Raw genomic sequence first — 27,526 nt, 5'->3', positions numbered from 1 at the left:
AGTACCAGCTCAAAGTACTAGCTCAAAGTACCTTCTAAAGGGGCACTACACCACCTTTTAAGGTTAAAAAGTGGTGAAGTGCCCTTTAATAAGTACCAGCTTAAAATGGCTGTAAAATAAAGCAACTGCAGTAATACCACACAAAAAAGAGATAGTAAAATCCTCACCAAGTTTCCCATAAACAGCACCTCCTCAAAGTGCGGGGTCATGGGATAGTGCTCCATGGCCATGAACAGGGTGTTGAGGACGATGCAGACGGTGATGGCCAGGTCCACGAAGGGGTCCATGACGATCAGGTTGACAATCTCCAACCAGATGGGACAACACTCCCAGATGAGGACCATGTTGGAGAACTTATACCACCACGGTGGACAACTACGCTGAGACTCCTCCAGTTCTGAGAAAAGTGTTATAAGAATATATCAAAAATCAAAACAATAGAAAAGTCCACAACAGTGCAAACACTGTCCCCGCCAACATGTCCCCGCCAACGTGTCCCCGCCAACGTGTCCCCGCCAACATGTCCCCGCCAACGTGTCCCCGCCAACGTGTCCCCGCCAACGTGTCCCCGCCAACGTGTCCCCACCAACGTGTCCCCGCCAAAATGTTACTCCAGGCAGGCTAAAGGAAATGCTTCAAGTATTTGAAAGAAAGCAAATAGTATTTGAATTAAGGTCTGCTACTGATAAATGTTACGAAATAATAATACATTCTGTATATGTGATATATAATAATATGTCTGTCATGAAGTATCTGTCAGTACATGATGCAGTATCTGTCAGAATGACAATATATACACAGAGTGTACAAAACATTAGGAACACCTGCTCTTTCCATGACATAGACTGACCAGGCAATTCCAGGTGAAATCTATGATCCCTTATTGATGTCACCTGTTAAAGGATTTTTAAGCATTGAGACAATTGAGACACGGATTGTGTATGTGTGCCATTCTGAGGGTGAATGGGCAAGATAAAAGATGTAAGTGCCTTTGAATGGGGTATGGTAGTAGGTGCCAGGCGCACCAGTTTCAGTGTGTCAAGAATTGCAACGCTGCTGGGTGTTTCACACTCAACAGTTTTGCATGTGTATCAAGAATGGTCCACCACCCAAAGAACATCCAGCCAACTTCACACAAATGTGGGCAGCATCAGAGTCAACATGGGCCAGCATCCCTGTGGAACGCTTGACACCTTGTAGAGTCCATGCCTCAACGAACTGAAGCTGTCCTGAGGGCAAAAGGGAGTTCAATTCAATATTAGTAAGGTGTTCCTAATGTTTGTAGATTCAGTGTAGTTAGAGATATAGGAGAATTAGAACTGTTCGTCCAATGAGCGAGCAGGGCACCTCAGTTGAGTCCCGTTTGGGGAACAAGAAAGTCTATCAATAAAAATCTGATCTGATCTACAAATAACTGTTCCTCCAAAATGAGGACCTCTAAGGTAAGAGACGGTTTAGACTAAGAAAAATAAGCCTCAGGTTTGGAACTTTTTCGTTTATACTGTCAGCTGAAAACAATAGAGCATGGGAATAGCTAGTTAGTGTAGGGAGATGTAAAGTATAGTTAGTGTTGGGGCGGCAGGTAGCCTAGTGGTTAGAACATTGGGCCAGAAACCGAAAGGTTGCTAGATCAAATACACGAGCTGACAAGGTAAAAATATGTCATTCTGCCCCTGAACAATGCAGTTATAGGATGTGTAGGGAGATGTATAGTTAGTGTAGGGAGATGTATAGTTAGTGTAGGGAGATGTATAGTTAGTGTAGGGAGATGTATAGTTAGTGTAGGGAGATGTATAGTTAGTGTAGGGAGATGTGTAGGGAGATGTATAGTTAGTGTAGGGTGATGTATAGTTAGTGTAGGGAGATGTGTAGGGTGATGTATAGTTAGTGTAGGGAGATGTGTAGGGTGATGTATAGTTAGTGTAGGGAGATGTGTAGGGAGATGTATAGTTAGTGTAGGGAGATGTATAGTTAGTGTAGGGAGATGTATAGTTAGTGTAGGGAGATGTATAGTTAGTGTAGGGAGATGTATAGTTAGTGTAGGGAGATGTGTAGGGAGAAAAATAGTTAGTGTAGGGAGATGTGTAGGGTGATGTGTAGGGAGATGTATAGGGAGATGTATAGTTAGTGTAGGGTGATGTATAGTTAGTGTAGGGAGATGTGTAGGGAGATGTGTAGGGAGATGTATAGTTAGTGTAGGGTGATGTATAGTTAGTGTAGGGAGATGTATAGTTAGTGTAGGGAGATGTGTAGGGAGATGTATAGTTAGTGTAGGGAGATGTGTAGGGAGATGTGTAGGGAGATGTATAGTTACTGTAGGGTGATGTATAGTTAGTGTAGGGAGATGTATAGTTAGTGTAGGGTGATGTATAGTTAGTGTAGGGAGATGTGTAGGGTGATGTATAGTTAGTGTAGGGAGATGTGTAGGGTGATGTATAGTTAGTGTAGGGAGATGTGTAGGGAGATGTATAGTTAGTGTAGGGAGATGTATAGTTAGTGTAGGGAGATGTGTAGGGAGATGTATAGTTAGTGTAGGGAGATGTGTAGGGTGATGTATAGTTAGTGTAGGGAGATGTGTAGGGAGATGTATAGTTAGTGTAGGGAGATGTATAGTTAGTGTAGGGAGATGTATAGTTAGTGTAGGGAGATGTATAGCTAGTGTAGGGAGATATGTAGTTAGTGTAGGGAGATATGTAGGGAGAAAAATAGTTAGTGTAGGGAGATGTATAGTTAGTGTAGGGAGATGTGTAGGGTGATGTGTAGGGAGATGTATAGGGAGATGTATAGTTAGTGTAGGGTGATGTATAGTTAGTGTAGGGAGATGTGTAGGGAGATGTGTAGGGAGATGTATAGTTAGTGTAGGGTGATGTATAGTTAGTGTAGGGAGATGTATAGTTAGTGTAGGGAGATGTGTAGGGAGATGTGTAGGGAGATGTGAGGGAGATGTATAGTTAGTGTAGGGAGATGTGTAGGGAGATGTATAGTTAGTGTAGGGTGATGTATAGTTAGTGTAGGGAGATGTGTAGGGAGATGTGTAGGGAGATGTATAGTTAGTGTAGGGTGATGTATAGTTAGTGTAGGGAGATGTATAGTTAGTGTAGGGAGATGTGTAGGGAGATGTGTAGGGAGATGTGTAGGGAGATGTATAGTTAGTGTAGGGAGATGTGTAGGGAGATGTATAGTTAGTGTAGGGAGATGTGTAGGGAGATGTATAGTTAGTGTAGGGAGATGTGTAGGGAGATGTATAGTTAGTGTAGGGAGATGTATAGTTAGTGTAGGGAGATGTGTAGGGAGATGTATAGTTAGTGTAGGGAGATGTATAGTTAGTGTAGGGAGATGTATAGTTAGTGTAGGGAGATGTGTAGGGAGATGTATAGTTAGTGTAGGGAGATGTATAGTTAGTGTAGGGAGATGTGTAGGGAGATGTATAGTTAGTGTAGGGAGATGTATAGTTAGTGTAGGGAGATGTATAGTTAGTGTAGGGAGATGTGTAGGGAGATGTATAGTTAGTGTAGGGAGATGTATAGTTAGTGTAGGGAGATTTATAGTTAGTGTAGGGAGATGTGTAGGGAGATGTATAGTTAGTGTAGGGTGATGTGTAGTTAGTGTAGGGAGATGTATAGTTAGTGTAGGGAGATGTATAGTTAGTGTAGGGAGATGTGTAGGGTGATGTTTAGTTAGTGTTGGGAGATGTATAGTTAGTGTAGGGAGATGTATAGTTAGTGTAGGGTGATGTGTAGGGAGATGTATAGTTAGTGTAGGGAGATGTATAGTTAGTGTAGGGAGATGTATAGGGTGATGTGTAGGGAGATGTATAGGGAGATGTATAGTTAGTGTAGGGTGATGTATAGTTAGTGTAGGGAGATGTATAGTTAGTGTAGGGAGATGTGTAGGGAGCTACATAGTTAGTGTAGGGTGATGTATAGTTAGTGTAGGGAGATGTGTAGGGTGATGTATAGTTAGTGTAGGGAGATGTGTAGGGTGATGTATAGTTAGTGTAGGGAGATGTGTAGGGAGATGTATAGTTAGTGTAGGGAGATGTATAGTTAGTGTAGGGAGATGTATAGTTAGTGTAGGGAGATATATAGTTAGTGTAGGGAGATGTGTAGGGAGAAAAATAGTTAGTGTAGGGAGATGTATAGTTAGTGTAGGGAGATGTGTAGGGTGATGTGTAGGGAGATGTATAGGGAGATGTATAGTTAGTGTAGGGTGATGTATAGTTAGTGTAGGGAGATGTGTAGGGAGATGTGTAGGGAGATGTATAGTTAGTGTAGGGTGATGTATAGTTAGTGTAGGGAGATGTATAGTTAGTGTAGGGAGATGTGTAGGGAGATGTATAGTTAGTGTAGGGAGATGTGTAGGGAGATGTATAGTTAGTGTAGGGAGATGTATAGTTAGTGTAGGGAGATGTGTAGGGAGATGTATAGTTAGTGTAGGGTGATGTGTAGTTAGTGTAGGGAGATGTATAGTTAGTGTAGGGAGATGTATAGTTAGTGTAGGGAGATGTGTAGGGTGATGTTTAGTTAGTGTTGGGAGATGTATAGTTAGTGTAGGGAGATGTATAGTTAGTGTAGGGAGATGTGTAGGGAAATGTATATTTAGTGTAGGGTGATGTGTAGGTAGATGTATAGTTAGTGTAGAGAGATGTATAGTTAGTGTAGGGAGATGTATAGTTAGTGTAGAATGTGGAGGGAGATGTATAGTTAGTGTAGGGAGATGTATAGTTAGTGTAGGGAGATGTATAGTTAGTGTAGGGAGATGTATAGTTAGTGTAGGGAGATGTATAGTTAGTGTAGGGAGATGTATAGTTAGTGTAGGGAGATGTATAGTTAGTGTAGGGAGATGTATAGGGAGATGTATAGTTAGTGTAGGGAGATGTATAGTTAGTGTAGGTAGATGTGTAGGGATATGTATAGTTAGTGTAGGGAGATGTATAGTTAGTGTAGGGTGATGTATAGTTAGTGTAGGGAGATGTATAGTTAGTGTAGGGAGATGTATAGTTAGTGTAGGGAGATGTGTAGGGAGATGTATAGTTAGTGTAGGGTGATGTATAGTTAGTGTAGGGAGATGTATAGTTAGTGTAGGGAGATGTGTAGGGAGATGTGTAGTTAGTGTAGGGTGATTTATAGTTAGTGTAGGGTGATGTATAGTTAGTGTAGGGAGATGTATAGTTAGTGTAGGGAGATATATAGTTAGTGTAGGGAGATGTGTAGGGAGAAAAATAGTTAGTGTAGGGAGATGTATAGTTAGTGTAGGGAGATGTGTAGGGTGATGTGTAGGGAGATGTATAGGGAGATGTATAGTTAGTGTAGGGTGATGTATAGTTAGTGTAGGGAGATGTGTAGGGAGATGTGTAGGGAGATGTATAGTTAGTGTAGGGTGATGTATAGTTAGTGTAGGGAGATGTGTAGGGAGATGTATAGTTAGTGTAGGGAGATGTGTAGGAGATGTGTAGGGAGATGTATAGTTACTGTAGGGTGATGTATAGTTAGTGTAGGGAGATGTATAGTTAGTGTAGGGAGATGTATAGTTAGTGTAGGGAGATGTATAGTTAGTGTAGGGAGATGTATAGTTAGTGTAGGGAGATGTGTAGGGAGATGTATAGTTAGTGTAGGGAGATGTATAGTTAGTGTAGGGAGATGTGTAGGGAGATGTATAGTTAGTGTAGGGTGATGTGTAGTTAGTGTAGGGAGATGTATAGTTAGTGTAGGGAGATGTATAGTTAGTGTAGGGAGATGTGTAGGGTGATGTTTAGTTAGTGTTGGGAGATGTATAGTTAGTGTAGGGAGATGTATAGTTAGTGTAGGGAGATGTATAGTTAGTGTAGGGAGATGTATAGTTAGTGTAGGGAGATGTATAGTTAGTGTAGGGAGATGTATAGTTAGTGTAGGGAGATGTATAGGGAGATGTATAGTTAGTGTAGGGAGATGTATAGTTAGTGTAGGTAGATGTGTAGGGATATGTATAGTTAGTGTAGGGAGATGTATAGTTAGTGTAGGGTGATGTATAGTTAGTGTAGGGAGATGTATAGTTAGTGTAGGGAGATGTATAGTTAGTGTAGGGAGATGTGTAGGGAGATGTATAGTTAGTGTAGGGTGATGTATAGTTAGTGTAGGGTGATGTATAGTTAGTGTAGGGAGATGTATAGTTAGTGTAGGGAGATGTGTAGGGAGATGTGTAGTTAGTGTAGGGTGATTTATAGTTAGTGTAGGGGTGATGTATAGTTAGTGTAGGGAGATGTATAGTTAGTGTAGGGAGATGTATAGTTAGTGTAGGGAGATGTATAGTTAGTGTAGGGAGATGTATAGTTAGTGTAGGGAGATGTGTAGGGAGATGTATAGTTAGTGTATGGAGATGTGTAGGGAGATGTATAGTTAGTGTAGGGAGATGTGTAGGGAGATGTATAGTTAGTGTAGGGAGATGTATAGTTAGTGTAGGGAGATGTGTAGGGAGATGTATAGTTAGTGTAGGGAGATGTATAGTTAGTGTAGGGAGATGTATAGTTAGTGTAGGGAGATGTGTAGGGAGATGTATAGTTAGTGTAGGGTGATGTGTAGTTAGTGTAGGGAGATGTATAGTTAGTGTAGGGAGATGTATAGTTAGTAGGGAGATGTGTAGGGAGATGTATAGTTAGTGTAGGGGTGATGTATAGTTAGTGTAGGGAGATGTGTAGGGTGATGTATAGTTAGTGTAGGGAGATGTGGCAGGGTGATGTATAGTTAGTGTAGGGAGATGTGTAGGGAGATGTATAGTTAGTGTAGGGAGATGTATAGTTAGTGTAGGGAGATGTATAGTTAGTGTAGGGAGATGTATAGTTAGTGTAGGGAGATGTATAGTTAGTGTAGGGAGATGTGTAGGGAGAAAAATAGTTAGTGTAGGGAGATGTGTAGGGTGATGTGTAGGGAGATGTATAGGGAGATGTATAGTTAGTGTAGGGTGATGTAGAGTTAGTGTAGGGAGATGTGTAGGGAGATGTGTAGGGAGATGTGTAGGGAGATGTATAGTTAGTGTAGGGTGATGTATAGTTAGTGTAGGGAGATGTATAGTTAGTGTAGGGAGATGTGTAGGGGAGATGTATAGTTAGTGTAGGGAGATGTGTAGGGAGATGTGTAGGGAGATGTATAGTTACTGTAGGGTGATGTATAGTTAGTGTAGGGAGATGTATAGTTAGTGTAGGGGTGATGTATAGTTAGTGTAGGGAGATGTGTAGGGGTGATGTATAGTTAGTGTAGGGAGATGTGTAGGGTGATGTATAGTTAGTGTAGGGAGATGTGTAGGGAGATGTATAGTTAGTGTAGGGAGATGTATAGTTAGTGTAGGGAGATGTGTAGGGAGATGTATAGTTAGTGTAGGGAGATGTGTAGGGTGATGTATAGTTAGTGTAGGGAGATGTGTAGGGTGATGTATAGTTAGTGTAGGGAGATGTTTAGGGAGATGTGTAGGGAGATGTATAGTTAGTGTAGGGAGATGTATAGTTAGTGTAGGGAGATGTATAGTTAGTGTAGGGAGATATATAGTTAGTGTAGGGAGATGTGTAGGGAGAAAAATAGTTAGTGTAGGGAGATGTATAGTTAGTGTAGGGAGATGTGTAGGGTGATGTGTAGGGAGATGTATAGGGAGATGTATAGTTAGTATAGGGTGATGTATAGTTAGTGTAGGGAGATGTGTAGGGAGATGTATAGTTAGTGTAGGGAGATGTATAGTTAGTGTAGGGAGATGTGTAGGGAGATATATAGTTAGTGTAGGGTGATGTATAGTTAGTGTAGGGAGATGTGTAGGGTGATGTATAGTTAGTGTAGGGAGATGTGTAGGGTGATGTATAGTTAGTGTAGGGAGATGTGTAGGGAGATGTATAGTTAGTGTAGGGAGATGTATAGTTAGTGTAGGGGAGATGTATAGTTAGTGTAGGGAGATGTATAGTTAGTGTAGGGAGATATGTAGTTAGTGTAGGGAGATATGTAGGGAGAAAAATAGTTAGTGTAGAGAGATGTATAGTTAGTGTAGGGAGATGTGTAGGGTGATGTGTAGGGAGATGTATAGGGAGATGTATAGTTAGTGTAGGGGTGATGTATAGTTAGTGTAGGGAGATGTGTAGGGAGATGTGTAGGGAGATGTATAGTTAGTGTAGGGGTGATGTATAGTTAGTGTAGGGAGATGTATAGTTAGTGTAGGGAGATGTGTAGGGAGATGTATAATTAGTGTAGGGAGATGTATAGTTAGTGTAGGGAGATGTGTAGGGAGATGTATAGTTAGTGTCAGGGAGATGTGTAGGGAGATGTATAGTTAGTGTAGGGAGATGTGTAGGGAGATGTATAGTTAGTGTAGGGAGATGTGTAGGGAGATGTATAGTTAGTGTAGGGAGATGTATAGTTAGTGTAGGGAGATGTGTAGGGAGATGTATAGTTAGTGTAGGGAGATGTATAGTTAGTGTAGGGAGATGTATAGTTAGTGTAGGGAGATGTGTAGGGAGATGTATAGTTAGTGTAGGGAGATGTATAGTTAGTGTAGGGAGATTTATAGTTAGTGTAGGGAGATGTGGGGGAGATGTATAGTTAGTGTAGGGTGATGTGTAGTTAGTGTAGGGAGATGTATAGTTAGTGTAGGGAGATGTATAGTTAGTGTAGGGAGATGTGTAGGGTGATGTTTAGTTAGTGTTGGGAGATGTATAGTTAGTGTAGGGAGATGTATAGTTAGTGTAGGGTGATGTGTAGGGAGATGTATAGTTAGTGTAGGGAGATGTATAGGGTGATGTGTAGGGAGATGTATAGGGAGATGTATAGTTAGTGTAGGGTGATGTATAGTTAGTGTAGGGAGATGTATAGTTAGTGTAGGGAGATGTGTAGGGAGCTACATAGTTAGTGTAGGGTGATGTATAGTTAGTGTAGGGAGATGTGTAGGGTGATGTATAGTTAGTGTAGGGAGATGTGTAGGGTGATGTATAGTTAGTGTAGGGAGATGTGTAGGGAGATGTATAGTTAGTGTGTAGGGAGATGTATAGTTAGTGTAGGGAGATGTATAGTTAGTGTAGGGAGATATATAGTTAGTGTAGGGAGATGTGTAGGGAGAAAAATAGTTAGTGTAGGGAGATGTATAGTTAGTGTAGGGAGATGTGTAGGGTGATGTGTAGGGAGATGTATAGGGAGATGTATAGTTAGTGTAGGGTGATGTATAGTTAGTGTAGGGAGATGTGTAGGGAGATGTGTAGGGAGATGTATAGTTAGTGTAGGGTGATGTATAGTTAGTGTAGGGAGATGTATAGTTAGTGTAGGGAGATGTGTAGGGAGATGTATAGTTAGTGTAGGGAGATGTGTAGGGAGATGTATAGTTAGTGTAGGGAGATGTATAGTTAGTGTAGGGAGATGTGTAGGGAGATGTATAGTTAGTGTAGGGTGATGTGTAGTTAGTGTAGGGAGATGTATAGTTAGTGTAGGGAGATGTATAGTTAGTGTAGGGAGATGTGTAGGGTGATGTTTAGTTAGTGTTGGGAGATGTATAGTTAGTGTAGGGAGATGTATAGTTAGTGTAGGGAGATGTGTAGGGAAATGTATATTTAGTGTAGGGTGATGTGTAGGTAGATGTATAGTTAGTGTAGGGAGATGTATAGTTAGTGTAGGGAGATGTATAGTTAGTGTAGGGAGATGTGTAGGGAGATGTATAGTTAGTGTAGGGAGATGTATAGTTAGTGTAGGGAGATGTATAGTTAGTGTAGGGAGATGTATAGTTAGTGTAGGGAGATGTATAGTTAGTGTAGGGAGATGTATAGTTAGTGTAGGGAGATGTATAGGGAGATGTATAGTTAGTGTAGGGAGATGTATAGTTAGTGTAGGTAGATGTGTAGGGATATGTATAGTTAGTGTAGGGAGATGTATAGTTAGTGTAGGGTGATGTATAGTTAGTGTAGGGAGATGTATAGTTAGTGTAGGGAGATGTATAGTTAGTGTAGGGAGATGTGTAGGGAGATGTATAGTTAGTGTAGGGTGATGTATAGTTAGTGTAGGGAGATGTATAGTTAGTGTAGGGAGATGTGTAGGGAGATGTGTAGTTAGTGTAGGGTGATTTATAGTTAGTGTAGGGTGATGTATAGTTAGTGTAGGGAGATGTATAGTTAGTGTAGGGAGATATATAGTTAGTGTAGGGAGATGTGTAGGGAGAAAAATAGTTAGTGTAGGGAGATGTATAGTTAGTGTAGGGAGATGTGTAGGGTGATGTGTAGGGAGATGTATAGGGAGATGTATAGTTAGTGTAGGGTGATGTATAGTTAGTGTAGGGAGATGTGTAGGGAGATGTGTAGGGAGATGTATAGTTAGTGTAGGGTGATGTATAGTTAGTGTAGGGAGATGTGTAGGGAGATGTATAGTTAGTGTAGGGAGATGTGTAGGGAGATGTGGCAGGGAGATGTATAGTTACTGTAGGGTGATGTATAGTTAGTGTAGGGAGATGTATAGTTAGTGTAGGGAGATGTATAGTTAGTGTAGGGAGTTGTATAGTTTGTGTAGGGAGATGTATAGTTAGTGTAGGGAGATGTGTAGGGAGATGTATAGTTAGTGTAGGGAGATGTATAGTTAGTGTAGGGAGATGTGTAGGGAGATGTATAGTTAGTGTAGGGTGATGTGTAGTTAGTGTAGGGAGATGTATAGTTAGTGTAGGGAGATGTATAGTTAGTGTAGGGAGATGTGTAGGGTGATGTTTAGTTAGTGTTGGGAGATGTATAGTTAGTGTAGGGAGATGTATAGTTAGTGTAGGGAGATGTATAGTTAGTGTAGGGAGATGTATAGTTAGTGTAGGGAGATGTATAGTTAGTGTAGGGAGATGTATAGTTAGTGTAGGGAGATGTATAGGGAGATGTATAGTTAGTGTAGGGAGATGTATAGTTAGTGTAGGTAGATGTGTAGGGATATGTATAGTTAGTGTAGGGAGATGTATAGTTAGTGTAGGGTGATGTATAGTTAGTGTAGGGAGATGTATAGTTAGTGTAGGGAGATGTATAGTTAGTGTAGGGAGATGTGTAGGGAGATGTATAGTTAGTGTAGGGTGATGTATAGTTAGTGTAGGGTGATGTATAGTTAGTGTAGGGAGATGTATAGTTAGTGTAGGGAGATGTGTAGGGAGATGTGTAGTTAGTGTAGGGTGATTTATAGTTAGTGTAGGGTGATGTATAGTTAGTGTAGGGAGATGTATAGTTAGTGTAGGGAGATGTGTAGGGAGATGTATAGTTAGTGTAGGGAGATGTATAGTTAGTGTAGGGAGATGTGTAGGGAGATGTATAGTTAGTGTAGGGAGATGTGTAGGGAGATGTATAGTTAGTGTATGGAGATGTGTAGGGAGATGTATAGTTAGTGTAGGGAGATGTGTAGGGAGAAAAATAGTTAGTGTAGGGAGATGTATAGTTAGTGTAGGGAGATGTATAGTTAGTGTAGGGAGATGTGTAGGGAGATGTATAGTTAGTGTAGGGTGATGTGTAGTTAGTGTAGGGAGATGTATAGTTAGTGTAGGGAGATGTATAGTTAGTGTAGGGAGATGTGTAGGGAGATGTATAGTTAGTGTAGGGTGATGTATAGTTAGTGTAGGGAGATGTGTAGGGTGATGTATAGTTAGTGTAGGGAGATGTGTAGGGTGATGTATAGTTAGTGTAGGGAGATGTGTAGGGAGATGTATAGTTAGTGTAGGGAGATGTATAGTTAGTGTAGGGAGATGTATAGTTAGTGTAGGGAGATGTATAGTTAGTGTAGGGAGATGTATAGTTAGTGTAGGGAGATGTGTAGGGAGAAAAATAGTTAGTGTAGGGAGATGTGTAGGGTGATGTGTAGGGAGATGTATAGGGAGATGTATAGTTAGTGTAGGGTGATGTATAGTTAGTGTAGGGAGATGTGTAGGGAGATGTGTAGGGAGATGTGTAGGGAGATGTATAGTTAGTGTAGGGTGATGTATAGTTAGTGTAGGGAGATGTATAGTTAGTGTAGGGAGATGTGTAGGGAGATGTATAGTTAGTGTAGGGAGATGTGTAGGGAGATGTGTAGGGAGATGTATAGTTACTGTAGGGTGATGTATAGTTAGTGTAGGGAGATGTATAGTTAGTGTAGGGTGATGTATAGTTAGTGTAGGGAGATGTGTAGGGTGATGTATAGTTAGTGTAGGGAGATGTGTAGGGTGATGTATAGTTAGTGTAGGGAGATGTGTAGGGAGATGTATAGTTAGTGTAGGGAGATGTATAGTTAGTGTAGGGAGATGCGTAGGGAGATGTATAGTTAGTGTAGGGAGATGTGTAGGGTGATGTATAGTTAGTGTAGGGAGATGTGTAGGGTGATGTATAGTTAGTGTAGGGAGATGTTTAGGGAGATGTGTAGGGAGATGTATAGTTAGTGTAGGGAGATGTATAGTTAGTGTAGGGAGATGTATAGTTAGTGTAGGGAGATATATAGTTAGTGTAGGGAGATGTGTAGGGAGAAAAATAGTTAGTGTAGGGAGATGTATAGTTAGTGTAGGGAGATGTGTAGGGTGATGTGTAGGGAGATGTATAGGGAGATGTATAGTTAGTGTAGGGTGATGTATAGTTAGTGTAGGGAGATGTGTAGGGAGATGTGTAGGGAGATGTATAGTTAGTGTAGGGGTGATGTATAGTTAGTGTAGGGAGATGTATAGTTAGTGTAGGGAGATGTGTAGGGAGATATAGTTAGTGTAGGGAGATGTGTAGGGAGATGTATAGTTAGTGTAGGGAGATGTATAGTTAGTGTAGGGAGATGTGTAGGGAGATGTATAGTTAGTGTAGGGTGATGTGTAGTTAGTGTAGGGAGATGTATAGTTAGTGTAGGGAGATGTATAGTTAGTGTAGGGAGATGTGTAGGGTGATGTTTAGTTAGTGTTGGGAGATGTATAGTTAGTGTAGGGAGATGTATAGTTAGTGTAGGGAGATGTGTAGGGAAATGTATATTTAGTGTAGGGTAGATGTATAGTTAGTGTAGGGAGATGTATAGTTAGTGTAGGGAGATGTATAGTTAGTGTAGGGAGATGTGTAGGGAGATGTATAGTTAGTGTAGGGAGATGTATAGTTAGTGTAGGGAGATGTATAGTTAGTGTAGGGAGATGTATAGTAGTGTAGGGAGATGTATAGTTAGTGTAGGGAGATGTATAGTTAGTGTAGGTAGATGTGTAGGGATATGTATAGTTAGTGTAGGGAGATGTATAGTTAGTGTAGGGTGATGTATAGTTAGTGTAGGGAGATGTATAGTTAGTGTAGGGAGATGTATAGTTAGTGTAGGGAGATGTGTAGGGAGATGTATAGTTAGTGTAGGGTGATGTATAGTTAGTGTAGGGAGATGTATAGTTAGTGTAGGGAGATGTGTAGGGAGATGTGCTAGTAGGGTGATTTATAGTTAGTGTAGGGTGATGTATAGTTAGTGTAGGGAGATGTATAGTTAGTGTAGGGAGATATATAGTTAGTGTAGGGAGATGTGTAGGGAGAAAAATAGTTAGTGTAGGGAGATGTATAGTTAGTGTAGGGAGATGTGTAGGGTGAGTGTAGGGAGATGTATAGGGAGATGTATAGTTAGTGTAGGGAGATGTGTAGGGAGATGTGTAGGAGATGTATAGTTAGTGTAGGGTGATGTATAGTTAGTGTAGGGAGATGTGTAGGGGAGATGTATAGTTAGTGTAGGGAGATGTGTAGGGAGATGTGTAGGGAGATGTATAGTTACTGTAGGGTGATGTATAGTTAGTGTAGGGAGATGTATAGTTAGTGTAGGGAGATGTATAGTTAGTGTAGGGAGATGTATAGTTAGTGTAGGGAGATGTATAGTTAGTGTAGGGAGATGTGTAGGGAGATGTATAGTTAGTGTAGGGAGATGTATAGTTAGTGTAGGGAGATGTATAGTTAGTGTAGGGTGATGTGTAGTTAGTGTAGGGAGATGTATAGTTAGTGTAGGGAGATGTATAGTTAGTGTAGGGAGATGTGTAGGGTGATGTTTAGTTAGTGTTGGGAGATGTATAGTTAGTGTAGGGAGATGTATAGTTAGTGTAGGGAGATGTATAGTTAGTGTAGGGAGATGTATAGTTAGTGTAGGGAGATGTATAGTTAGTGTAGGGAGATGTATAGTTAGTGTAGGGAGATGTATAGGGAGATGTATAGTTAGTGTAGGGAGATGTATAGTTAGTGTAGGTAGATGTGTAGGGATATGTATAGTTAGTGTAGGGAGATGTATAGTTAGTGTAGGGTGATGTATAGTTAGTGTAGGGAGATGTATAGTTAGTGTAGGGAGATGTATAGGGAGATGTATAGTTAGTGTAGGGTGATGTATAGTTAGTGTAGGGAGATGTATAGTTAGTGTAGGGAGATGTGTAGGGAGATGTGTAGTTAGTGTAGGGTGATTTATAGTTAGTGTAGGGTGATGTATAGTTAGTGTAGGGAGATGTATAGTTAGTGTAGGGAGATGTGTAGGGAGATGTATAGTTAGTGTAGGGAGATGTATAGTTAGTGTAGGGAGATGTGTAGGGAGATGTATAGTTAGTGTAGGGAGATGTGTAGGGAGATGTATAGTTAGTGTATGGAGATGTGTAGGGAGATGTATAGTTAGTGTAGGGAGATGTGTAGGGAGATGTATAGTTAGTGTAGGGAGATGTATAGTTAGTGTAGGGAGATGTGTAGGGAGATGTATAGTTAGTGTAGGGAGATGTATAGTTAGTGTAGGGAGATGTGTAGGGAGATGTATAGTTAGTGTAGGGTGATGTGTAGTTAGTGTAGGGAGATGTATAGTTAGTGTAGGGAGATGTGTAGGGTGATGTTTAGTTAGTGTTGGGAGATGTATAGTTAGTGTAGGGAGATGTATAGTTAGTGTAGGGAGATGTATAGTTAGTGTAGGGAGATGTATAGTTAGTGTAGGGTGATGTGTAGGGAGATGTATAGTTAGTGTAGGGAGATGTATAGTTAGTGTAGGGGAGATGTGTAGGGAGATGTATAGTTAGTGTAGGGAGATGTATAGTTAGTGTAGGGTGATGTATAGGGAGATGTATAGTTAGTGTAGGGTGATGTATAGTTAGTGTAGGGAGATGTGTAGGGAGATGTATAGTTAGTGTAGGGTGATGTATAGTTAGTGTAGGGAGATGTGTAGGGTGATGTATAGTTAGTGTAAGGAGATGTATAGTTAGTGTAGGGAGATGTGTAGGAGATATATAGTTAGTGTAGGGTGATGTATAGTTAGTGTAGGGAGATGTGTAGGGGTGATGTATAGTTAGTGTAGGGAGATGTGTAGGGGTGATGTATAGTTAGTGTAGGGAGATGTGTAGGGAGATGTATAGTTAGTGTAGGGAGATGTATAGTTAGTGTAGGGAGATGTATAGTTAGTGTAGGGAGATGTATAGTTAGTGTAGGGAGATATATAGTTAGTGTAGGGAGATGTGTAGGGAGAAAAATAGTTAGTGTAGGGAGATGTATAGTTAGTGTAGGGAGATGTGTAGGGTGATGTGTAGGGAGATGTATAGGGAGATGTATAGTTAGTGTAGGGTGATGTATAGTTAGTGTAGGGAGATGTGTAGGGAGATGTGTAGGGAGATGTATAGTTAGTGCAGGGTGATGTATAGTTAGTGTAGGGAGATGTATAGTTAGTGTAGGGAGATGTGTAGGGAGATGTATAGTTAGTGTAGGGAGATGTGTAGGGAGATGTGTAGGGAGATGTATAGTTACTGTAGGGTGATGTATAGTTAGTGTAGGGAGATGTATAGTTAGTGTAGGGAGATGTATAGTTAGTGGCAGGGAGATGTGTAGGGAGATGTATAGTTAGTGTAGGGAGATGTATAGTTAGTGTAGGGAGATGTATAGTTAGTGTAGGGAGATGTGTAGGGAGATGTATAGTTAGTGTAGGGTGATGTATAGTTAGTGTAGGGAGATGTATAGTTAGTGTAGGGAGATGTGTAGGGAGATGTGTAGTTAGTGTAGGGTGATTTATAGTTAGTGTAGGGTGATGTATAGTTAGTGTAGGGAGATGTATAGTTAGTGTAGGGAGATATATAGTTAGTGTAGGGAGATGTGTAGGGAGAAAAATAGTTAGTGTAGGGAGATGTATAGTTAGTGTAGGGAGATGTGTAGGGTGATGTGTAGGGAGATGTATAGGGAGATGTATAGTTAGTGTAGGGTGATGTATAGTTAGTGTAGGGAGATGTGTAGGGAGATGTGTAGGGAGATGTATAGTTAGTGTAGGGTGATGTATAGTTAGTGTAGGGAGATGTGTAGGGAGATGTATAGTTAGTGTAGGGAGATGTGTAGGGAGATGTGTAGGGAGATGTATAGTTACTGTAGGGTGATGTATAGTTAGTGTAGGGAGATGTATAGTTAGTGTAGGGAGATGTATAGTTAGTGTAGGGAGATGTATAGTTAGTGTAGGGAGATGTATAGTTAGTGTAGGGAGATGTGTAGGGAGATGTATAGTTAGTGTAGGGAGATGTATAGTTAGTGTAGGGAGATGTGTAGGGAGATGTATAGGTAGTGTAGGGTGATGTGTAGTTAGTGTAGGGAGATGTATAGTTAGTGTAGGGAGATGTATAGTTAGTGTAGGGAGATGTGTAGGGTGATGTTTAGTTAGTGTTGGGAGATGTATAGTTAGTGTAGGGAGATGTATAGTTAGTGTAGGGAGATGTATAGTTAGTGTAGGGAGATGTATAGTTAGTGTAGGGAGATGTATAGTTAGTGTAGGGAGATGTATAGGGAGATGTACAGTTAGTGTAGGGAGATGTATAGTTAGTGTAGGTAGATGTGTAGGGATATGTATAGTTAGTGTAGGGAGATGTATAGTTAGGGTAGGGTGATGTATAGTTAGTGTAGGGAGATGTATAGTTAGTGTAGGGAGATGTATAGTTAGTGTAGGGAGATGTGTAGGGAGATGTATAGTTAGTGTAGGGTGATGTATAGTTAGTGTAGGGTGATGTATAGTTAGTGTAGGGAGATGTATAGTTAGTGTAGGGAGATGTGTAGGGAGATGTGTAGTTAGTGTAGGGTGATTTATAGTTAGTGTAGGGTGATGTATAGTTAGTGCAGGGAGATGTATAGTTAGTGTAGGGAGATGTGTAGGGAGATGTATAGTTAGTGTAGGGAGATGTATAGTTAGTGTAGGGAGATGTGTAGGGAGATGTATAGTTAGTGTAGGGAGATGTGTAGGGAGATGTATAGTTAGTGTATGGAGATGTGTAGGGAGATGTATAGTTAGTGTAGGGAGATGTGTAGGGAGATGTATAGTTAGTGTAGGGAGATGTATAGTTAGTGTAGGGAGATGTGTAGGGAGATGTATAGTTAGTGTAGGGAGATGTATAGTTAGTGTAGGGAGATGTATAGTTAGTGTAGGGAGATGTGTAGGGAGATGTATAGTTAGTGTAGGGTGATGTGCTCCACAATGAAATAGGGTGCAGGCCAGGCAGCAGGCTGTTAGCCAGCCTGCCAGCTTAGTGGAGTCTGCCACTAGCACAGTCAGTGTAGTCAGCTCAGCTTCCCCATTGAGACCGTGTCTGTGCCTCGATCTAGGTTGGGCAAAATTAAAAATGGCGGTGTTCGCTTTAGCAATCTCACTAGTATAAAGACCTCCTCCATTCCTGCCATTATTGAAAGAGATTGTGATACCTCACATCTCAAAATTGGGTTACTTAATGTTAGATCCCTCACTTCCAAGGCAGTTATAGTCAATGAACTAATCACTGATAATAATCTTGATGTGATTGGCCTGACTGAAACATGGCTTAAGCCTGATGAATTTACTGTGTTAAATGAGGCCTCACCCCCAGGTTACATTAGTGACCATACCCCCTGCATCCGGCAAAGGCGGAGGTGTTGCTAACATTTACGATAGCAAATTTCAATTTACAAAAAAAAAACAACAATGACGTTTTCGTCTTTTGAGCTTCTAGTCATGAAATCTATGCAGCCTACTCACTCACTTTTTATAGCTACTGTTTATAGGCCTCCTGGGCCATATGCAGTGTTCCTCACTGAGTTCCCTGAATTCCTATCGGATCTTGTAGTCATAGCAGATAATATTCTAATTTTTGGTGACTTTAACATTCACATGGAAAAGTCCACAGACCCACTCCAAAAGGCTTTCGGAGCCATCATCGACTCAGTGGGTTTTGTCCAACATGTCTCTGGACCTACTCACTGCCACAGTCATACTCTGGACCTAGTTTTGTCCCATGGAATAAATGTTGTGGATCTAAATGTTTTTCCTCATAATCCTGGACTATCGGACCACCATTTTATTACGTTTGCAATTGCAACAAATAATCTGCTCAGACCCCCCAACCAAGGAGCATTAAAAGTCGTGCTATAAATTCTCAGACAACCCAAAGATTCCTTGATGCCCTTCCAGACTGCCTCTGCCTACCCAAGGACGTCAGAGGACAAAAATCAGTTAACCACCTAACCGAGGAACTCAATTTAACCTTGCGCAATACCCTAGATGCAGTTGCACCCCCTAAAAACTAAAAACATCTGTCATAAGAAACTAGCTCCCTGGTATACAGAAAATACACGAGCTCTGAAGCAAGCTTCCAGAAAATTGGAACGGAAATGGCGCCACACCAAACTGGAAGTCTTCCGACTAGCTTGGAAAGACAGTACCGTGCAGTATCGAAGAGCCCTTACTGCTGCTCGATCATCCTATTTTTCCAACTTAATTGAGGAAAATAAGAACAATCCGAAATTTCTTTTGATACTGTCGCAAAGCTAACTAAAAAGCAGCCTTCGCAAATGGAGGATGGCTTTCACTTCAGCAGTAATAAATTTATGAACTTCTTTGAGGAAAAGATCATGATCATTAGAAAGCAAATTACAGACTCCTCTTTAAATCTGGGTATTCCTCCAAAGCTCCATTGTCCTGAGTCTGCACAACTCTGCCAGGACCTAGGATCAAGGGAGATACTAAAGTGTTTTAGTACTATATCTCTTGGACGCAATGATGAAAATAATCATGGCCTCCAAACCCTCAAGCTGCATACTGGACCCTATTCCAACTAAACTACTGAAAGAGCTGCTTCCTGTGCTTGGCCCTCCTATGTTGAACATAATAAACGGCTCTCTATCCACCGGATGTGTACCAAGCTCACTAAAAGTGGCAGTAATAAAGCCTCTCTTGAAAAAGCCGAATCTTGATCCAGAAATTATAAAAAACTATCGGCCTATATCGAATCTTCCATTCCTCTCCAAAATTTTAGAAAAAGCTGTTGCACAGCAACTGACTGCCTTCCTGAAGACAAACAATGTATACGAAACGCTTCAGTCTGGTTTTAGACCCCATCATAGCACTGAGACTGCACTTGTGAAGGTGGTAAATGACCTTTTAATGACGTCAGACCGAGGCTCTGCATCTGTCCTCGTGCTCCTAGATCTTAGTGCCGCTTTTGATACCATCGATCACCACATTCTTTTGGAGAGATTGGAAACCCAAATTGGTCTACATGGACAAGTTCTGGCCTGGTTTAGATCTTATCTGTCGGAAAGATATCAGTTTGTCTCTGTGAATGGTTTGTCCTCTGACAAATCAATTGTAAATTTCGGTGTTCCTCAAGGTTCCGTTTTAGGACCACTATTGTTTTCACTATATATTTTACCTCTTGGGGATGTCATTCGAAAACATAATGTTAAATTTCACTGCTATGCAGACGACACACAGCTGTACATTTCAATGAAACATGGTGAAGCCCCAAAATTGCCCTCGCTAGAAGCCTGTGTTTCAGACATAAAGAAGTGGATGGCTGCAAACTTTCTACTTTTAAACTCGGACAAAACAGAGATGCTTGTTCTAGGTCCCAAGAAACAAAGAGATCTTCTGTTGAATCTGACAATTAATCTGGATGGTTGTACAGTCGTCTCAAATAAAACTGTGAAGGACCTCGGCGTTACTCTGGACCCTGATCTCTCTTTTGAAGAACATATCAAGACTGTTTCAAGGACAGCTTTTTTCCATCTACGTAACATTGCAAAAATCAGAAATTTTCTGTCCAAAAATGACGCAGAAAAATTAATCCATGCTTTTGTTACTTCTAGGCTGGACTACTGCAATGCTCTACTTTCCGGCTACCCGGATAAAGCACTAAATAAACTTCAGTTAGTGCTAAATACGGCTGCTAGAATCCTGACTAGAACCAAAAAATTTGATCATATTACTCCAGTGTTAGCCTCCCTACACTGGCTTCCTGTTAAGGCAAGGGCTGATTTCAAGGTTTTACTGCTAACCTACAAAGCATTACATGGGCTTGCTCCTACCTATCTTTCCGATTTGGTCCTGCCGTACATACCTACACGTACGCTACGGTCACAAGACGCAGGCCTCCTAATTGTCCCTAGAATTTCTAAGCAAACGGCTGGAGGTAGGGCTTTCTCCTATAGAGCTCCATTTTTATGGAATGGTCTGCCTACCAATGTGAGAGACGCAGACTCAGTCTCAACCTTTAAGTCTTTACTGAAGACTTATCTCTTCAGTAGGTCCTATGATTAAGTATAGTCTGGCCCAGGAGTGTGAAGGTGAACGGAAAGGCTGGAGCAACGAACCGCCCTTGCTGTCTCTGCCTTGCCGGTTCCCCCTCTTTCCACTGGGATTCTCTGCCTCTAACCCTTTTACAGAGGCTGAGTCACTGGCCTACTGGTGTTCTTCCATGCCGTCCATGGGAGGGGTGCGTCACTTGAGTGGGTTGAGTCACTGACGTGGTCTTCCTGTCTGGGTTGGCGCCCCCCCTTGGGTTGTGCCATGGCGGAGATCGTTGTGGGCTATACTCGGCCTTGTCTTAGGACGGTAAGTTGGTGGTTGGAGACATCCCTCTAGTGGTGTGGGGGCTGTGCTTTGGCAAAGTGGGTGGGGTTATATCCTGCCTGTTTGGCCCTGTCCGGGGTATCATCGGATGGGGCCACAGTGTCTTCTGATCCCTCCTGTCTCAGCCTCCAGTATTTATGCTGCAGTAGTTTATGTGTCGGGGGCTAGGGTCAGTCTGTTACATCTGGAGTATTTCTCTTGTCTTATCCGGTGTCCTGTGTGTATTTAAATATGCTCTCTCTAATTCTCTCTTTCTCTCTTTCTGTCTTTCTCTCGGAGGACCTGAGCCCTAGGACCATGCCTCAGGACTACCTGGTATGATGACTCCTTGCTGTCCCCAGTCCACCTGGCCGTGCTGCTGCTCCAGTTTCAACTGTTCTGCCTGCGGCTATGGAACCCTGACCTGTTCACCGGACGTGCTTGTTGCACCCTCGACAACTACTATGATTATTATTATTTGACCATGCTGGTCATTTATGAACATTTTAACATTTTAACATTTTGACCATGTTCTGTTTTAATATCCACCCTGCACAGCCAGAAGAGGACTGGCCACCCCTCATAGCCTGGTTCCTCTCTAGGTTTCTTCCTAGGTTTTTGGCCTTTCTAGGGAGTTTTTCCTAGGGAGTTTTTCCTAGCCACCGTGCTTCTTTCACATGCTTTGCTTGCTGTTTGGGGTTTTAGGCTGGGTTTCTGTACAGCACTTTGAGAATATCAGCTGATGTACGAAGGGCTATATAAAAATAAATTTGATTTGATTTGATTTGATTTGATGTGTAGTTAGTGTAGGGAGATGTATAGTTAGTGTAGGGAGATGTGTAGGGTGATGTTTAGTTAGTGTTGGGAGATGTATAGTTAGTGTAGGGAGATGTATAGTTAGTGTAGGGAGATGTATAGTTAGTGTAGGGAGATGTATAGTTAGTGTAGGGTGATGTGTAGGGAGATGTATAGTTAGTGTAGGGAGATGTATAGTTAGTGTAGGGAGATGTGTAGGGAGATGTATAGTTAGTGTAGGGAGATGTATAGTTAGTGTAGGGTGATGTATAGGGAGATGTATAGTTAGTGTAGGGTGATGTATAGTTAGTGTAGGGAGATGTGTAGGGAGATGTATAGTTAGTGTAGGGTGATGTATAGTTAGTGTAGGGAGATGTGTAGGGTGATGTATAGTTAGTGTAGGGAGATGTATAGTTAGTGTAGGGAGATGTGTAGGGAGATATATAGTTAGTGTAGGGTGATGTATAGTTAGTGTAGGGAGATGTGTAGGGTGATGTATAGTTAGTGTAGGGAGATGTGTAGGGTGATGTATAGTTAGTGTAGGGAGATGTGTAGGGAGATGTATAGTTAGTGTAGGGAGATGTATAGTTAGTGTAGGGAGATGTATAGTTAGTGTAGGGAGATGTATAGTTAGTGTAGGGAGATGTATAGTTAGTGTAGGGAGATATATAGTTAGTGTAGGGAGATGTGTAGGGAGAAAAATAGTTAGTGTAGGGAGATGTATAGTTAGTGTAGGGAGATGTGTAGGGTGATGTGTAGGGAGATGTATAGGGAGATGTATAGTTAGTGTAGGGTGATGTATAGTTAGTGTAGGGAGATGTGTAGGGAGATGTGTAGGGAGATGTATAGTTAGTGCAGGGTGATGTATAGTTAGTGTAGGGAGATGTATAGTTAGTGTAGGGAGATGTGTAGGGAGATGTATAGTTAGTGTAGGGAGATGTGTAGGGAGATGTGTAGGGAGATGTATAGTTACTGTAGGGTGATGTATAGTTAGTGTAGGGAGATGTATAGTTAGTGTAGGGAGATTTATAGTTAGTGTAGGGAGATGTGTAGGGAGATGTATAGTTAGTGTAGGGAGATGTATAGTTAGTGTAGGGAGATGTGTAGGGAGATGTATAGTTAGTGTAGGGTGATGTGTAGTTAATGTAGGGAGATGTATAGTTAGTGTAGGGAGAGATGTATAGTTAGTGTAGGGAGATGTGTAGGGTGATGTTTAGTTAGTGTTGGGAGATGTATAGTTAGTGTAGGGAGATGTATAGTTAGTGTAGGGAGATGTATAGTTAGTGTAGGGAGATGTGTAGGGGAGATGTATAGTTAGTGTAGGGAGATGTATAGTTAGTGTAGGGAGATGTATAGTTAGTGTAGGGAGAAGTGTAGGGAGATGTATAGTTAGTGTAGGGAGATGTATAGTTAGTGTAGGGAGATGTATAGTTAGTGTAGGGAGATGTATAGTTAGTGTAGGGAGATGTATAGTGAGATGTATAGTTAGTGTAGGGAGATGTATAGTTAGTGTAGGTAGATGTGTAGGGATATGTATAGTTAGTGTAGGGAGATGTATAGTTAGTGTAGGGTGATGTATAGTTAGTGTAGGGAGATGTATAGTTAGTGTAGGGAGATGTATAGTTAGTGTAGGGAGATGTGTAGGGAGATGTATAGTTAGTGTAGGGTGATGTATAGTTAGTGTAGGGGTGATGTATAGTTAGTGTAGGGAGATGTATAGTTAGTGTAGGGAGATGTGTAGGGGAGATGTGTAGTTAGTGTAGGGTGATTTATAGTTAGTGTAGGGGTGATGTATAGTTAGTGTAGGGAGATGTATAGTTAGTGTAGGGAGATGTGTAGGGAGATGTATAGTTAGTGTAGGGAGATGTGTAGGGAGATGTATAGTTAGTGTAGGGAGATGTGTAGGGAGATGTATAGTTAGTGTAGGGAGATGTGTAGGGAGATGTATAGTTAGTTTAGGGAGATGTATAGTTAGTGTAGGGAGATGTGTAGGGAGATGTATAGTTAGTGTAGGGAGATGTATAGTTAGTGTAGGGAGATGTATAGTTAGTGTAGGGAGATGTGTAGGGAGATGTATAGTTAGTGTAGGGGTGATGTGTAGTTAGTGTAGGGAGATGTATAGTTAGTGTAGGGAGATGTATAGTTAGTGTAGGGAGATGTGTAGGGGTGATGTTTAGTTAGTGTTGGGAGATGTATAGTTAGTGTAGGGAGATGTATAGTTAGTGTAGGGAGATGTATAGTTAGTGTAGGGAGATGTATAGTTAGTGTAGGGTGATGTGTAGGGAGATGTATAGTTAGTGTAGGGAGATGTATAGTTAGTGTAGGGAGATGTGTAGGGAGATGTATAGTTAGTGTAGGGTGATGTATAGGGAGATGTATAGTTAGTGTAGGGTGATGTATAGGAGATGTATAGTTAGTGTAGGGTGATGTATAGTTAGTGTAGGGAGATGTGTAGGGAGATGTATAGTTAGTGTAGGGTGATGTATAGGGAGATGTATAGTTAGTGTAGGGTGATGTATAGTTAGTGTAGGGAGATGTGTAGGGTGATGTATAGTTAGTGTAGGGAGATGTATAGTTAGTGTAGGGAGATGTGTAGGGAGATATATAGTTAGTGTAGGGAGATGTGTAGGCGAGATGTATAGTTAGTGTAGGGTGATGTGTAGTTAGTGTAGGGAGATGTATAGTTAGTGTAGGGTGATGTATAGTTAGTGTACGGAGATGTATAGTTAGTGTAGTGAGATGTGTAGGGAGATGTATAGTTAGTGTAGGGAGATGTGTAGGGTGATATAAAGTATAGAGGCAGTACCCTCTGCTAGTGTGTTGGTGATGACGCTCATGACACTGTTGGCCCGCTCTTTCCCTCCGAAGGAGGTATTGAGCTGGTCCATAGACACCATCAGGGAACCAGACAGCTTCTTCTTCACCTCAACCTCAGTAGTGGGCTGCCAGGAGGAAGAAGAAGAATCAAGCACTAATGGTAGTCAAACCATGAACACCACCACACATCGCCATCGCTGGCCAGGGAGGGAAGTGCACTTGTAACAAGATTGGATTAGATTGGACAGAAGGGTGGGATAAATTGTAAGTTCGTACATATTTGTTTGGCACACATGGTAGTAATGTATTTCTCTTGTTGTCGATGGATGCTGATGGTAGGGAGAGTATATTGTGTCTATAAACATGCAGGTCATTCACAGCCAGAGTGAGAGCAGCAGTTTAGGGGAAATTTGACCTTACAGTGATTACATAAAACTTGAATATTTGAATACTCAGAAATTGAGCAGGGATGTGTTTTGTATGTGTGTGTATGTATGTACAGTATTCACAGTGTGACTTACCTATTCTCTGAACCAACCATTACTCCTGTACCCTGCCTAAATGTGCCAATCCTGTCACTATATTTCACCCCTCTAACCATTCTCCTATCCTTAACGTATTTTTTTACTCTAGAATATCACCTTCAAGTCCTGTAACAAATCCTGTAGCATTTGAAGAGAACGTGAGGGAAGAGTAGTCTGGTTGCCGTAGAGAACATTAGGGGCAACATTATTTGGATTGAGGTCCGTTCCAGTCGGCATGCATTGAGCATGCACCAAGTCAAAGAGAAGGAGAGGATAGGTTAGTAGATCACTAGATAGATCACTAGATCACTAGTAGATCACTAGTAGATCACTAGTAGATCATCTAGTAGTCACTAGATTCATTGTTATCATGCTGGTTAAGTTAAAACACTGTACAAGACCTGAAGAAAAGCCAGGTCAAACTACCATGCTGCTTACTAGCAAGAGAGAAACATTGGTTTGACTTTTTTGTTTGGTTTGGTTTGTTCACAGCGGATTGTTTGAAAAGGGACTATTTTTGGCTATTTTGAAGGGGTTTTTACTTACTTTTTTACTTACAATGACTGTGATATGTGGTTGTTTTTACCTACTGTATTTTAGTTGAATGTCGCCCTAAGATAAGATAGTTTGCTAAATTAGTACAATGTTAAAGGACTAGTTCAAGATTTTGGCAATTAAGCCCTTTTCTATTTACCCAGAGTCAGATGAACTCATGGATACCATTTGTATGTCCCTGTGTGCAGTTTGAAGGAAGTTGAAGGCAGTTTCTAGAGCCAATACTAACGTTAGCGCAATGGCTGGAAGTCTACAGGAGCAAGGGCTTGATTGCCAAAATCTCAAACTATCCCTTTAATGTCAATGTAACGTCACACTGTTTGGGGTGAGGATATTAAAACGTTGAGATATAAAACAACAGTATGTTGTAAGTCACTGAAAAACCCAGTTATAAAGTAACAATAAGAATATATTTTCTGATGAACTAAAGTTTCTCTATTTTGCTTCTTTGGCTAGTGTTGGGGTGCAGCATAGCGTACACGACATACTAGGTAGCAGGGGAGGAGGGCGAGCGCAGATAGCGCAGACATACGGACTTGCAAAGAAGAAAGTTGAGAAGAGAGAGAGAGAGAGAATAGGATAGAGAGAGAGTAAGAGAGAGAGAAAGAGAATAAGATAGAGAGAGAGAGAGAGAGAGAGAAAGAGAATAAGATAGAGAGAAAGATAGAGAAAGAGAGCGAGAGAGAATAAGATAGAAAAAGAGAGAGATAATAAGATAAAGACAGAGAGAGAGAGTAAGATAAGGAGAAAGAGAAAGAGAGAATAAGATAGAGAGAGAGAGAGAAAGATAGAGAGAGAAAGCGAGAAAGAGAGAGAAAGAGAGAGTAAAATAGAGAAAGCGAGAGAGAAAGAGAGTAAGAGAGAGAGATAGATGAAAGATAGATAGAGAAAGAGGGGGCCATGCCTAGACGGGTCTGAGTTACTCATTGACTTCCTTACACTGTCGTCACCAGATGCCTGATCTATTTTCACCTCAGGCAGAAGGCGTCCCCCGGTCCCCGGACTGATCAGAGACACCACGCCGTTGCAGTCCACCGTGGAGTTCCCCTTCCCACCACCGTGGTGGTAGCCCAGATCTCAACACATACTAAAGTATTCCTAGTGAAGACAAAGCAATCGAACCACTAGTTGTTTGGCCTTCATGCTTTAGCAGTAATCAGAAATAGAGTCCTTGTTTAGATGGCGACAGGACTACACCATTTCAGATAAGGAGCCCCATGGTGTTTTAAAGCCATCACGCAACATGACTGTAATTAACTACCTTAGCCTGTCTGTTTCAATGGTTTCCTGTCTTGTTACATTAAGAATATCTGACACTTATTTATCTATTACCTCTATTAATTTCTAGCCCCTAATGGAGAACTGTATGTGGAACTATACCTAACCTGTATCTATACCTAACCTGTATCTATACCTAACCTGTATCTATACCTAACCTGTATCTATACCTAACCTGTATGTGGAACTAGACCTGTATCTATACCTAACCTGTATCTATACCTAACCTGTATCTATACCTAACCTGTATCTATACCTAACCTCTATCTATACCTAACCTCTATCTATACCTAACCTGTATGTGGAACTAGACCTGTATCTATACCTAACCTCTATCTATACCTAACCTGTATGTGGAACTAGACCTGTATCTATACCTAACCTGTATCTATACCTAACCTGTATCTATACCTAACCTCTATCTATACCTAACCTCTATCTATACCTAACCTGTATGTGGAACTAGACCTGTATCTATACCTAACCTGTATCTATACCTAACCTGTATCTATACCTAACCTGTATCTATACCTAACCTCTATCTATACCTAACCTCTATCTATACCAAACCTCTATCTATACCTAACCTCTATCTATACCTAACCTGTATCTATACCTAACCTCTATCTATACCTAACATCTATCTATACCTAACCTCTATCTATACCTAACCTGTATCTATACCTAACCTGTATCTATACCTAACCTGTATCTATACCTAACCTCTATCTATACCTAACCTCTATCTATACCTAACCTGTATGTGGAACTAGACCTGTATCTATACCTAACCTGTATCTA

The 27,526-nt window shown here is 41.1% G+C and overlaps 1 long non-coding RNA gene across 1 annotated transcript; it reads right to left on the bottom strand.

The window, feature by feature from the left end:
• Nucleotides 1–316: 316 nt before the first annotated feature.
• Nucleotides 317–26,493, bottom strand: LOC123724150 (uncharacterized). The gene is made up of 3 exons (XR_006756834.1): nucleotides 26,420–26,493; nucleotides 24,358–24,493; nucleotides 317–397 (listed from the first exon to the last, which is right to left on the bottom strand). It is a non-coding gene; the product is annotated as an uncharacterized lncRNA (long non-coding RNA).
• Nucleotides 26,494–27,526: the final 1,033 nt, after the last annotated feature.

Source organism: Salmo salar, chromosome ssa09 (assembly GCF_905237065.1).
Source record: "Salmo salar chromosome ssa09, Ssal_v3.1, whole genome shotgun sequence".
NCBI classification, from domain to species: domain Eukaryota; kingdom Metazoa; phylum Chordata; class Actinopteri; order Salmoniformes; family Salmonidae; genus Salmo; species Salmo salar.
The sequence above is the reverse complement of the archived record's forward strand: the minus strand, read 5'-3'. Positions and strand labels throughout refer to the sequence as shown.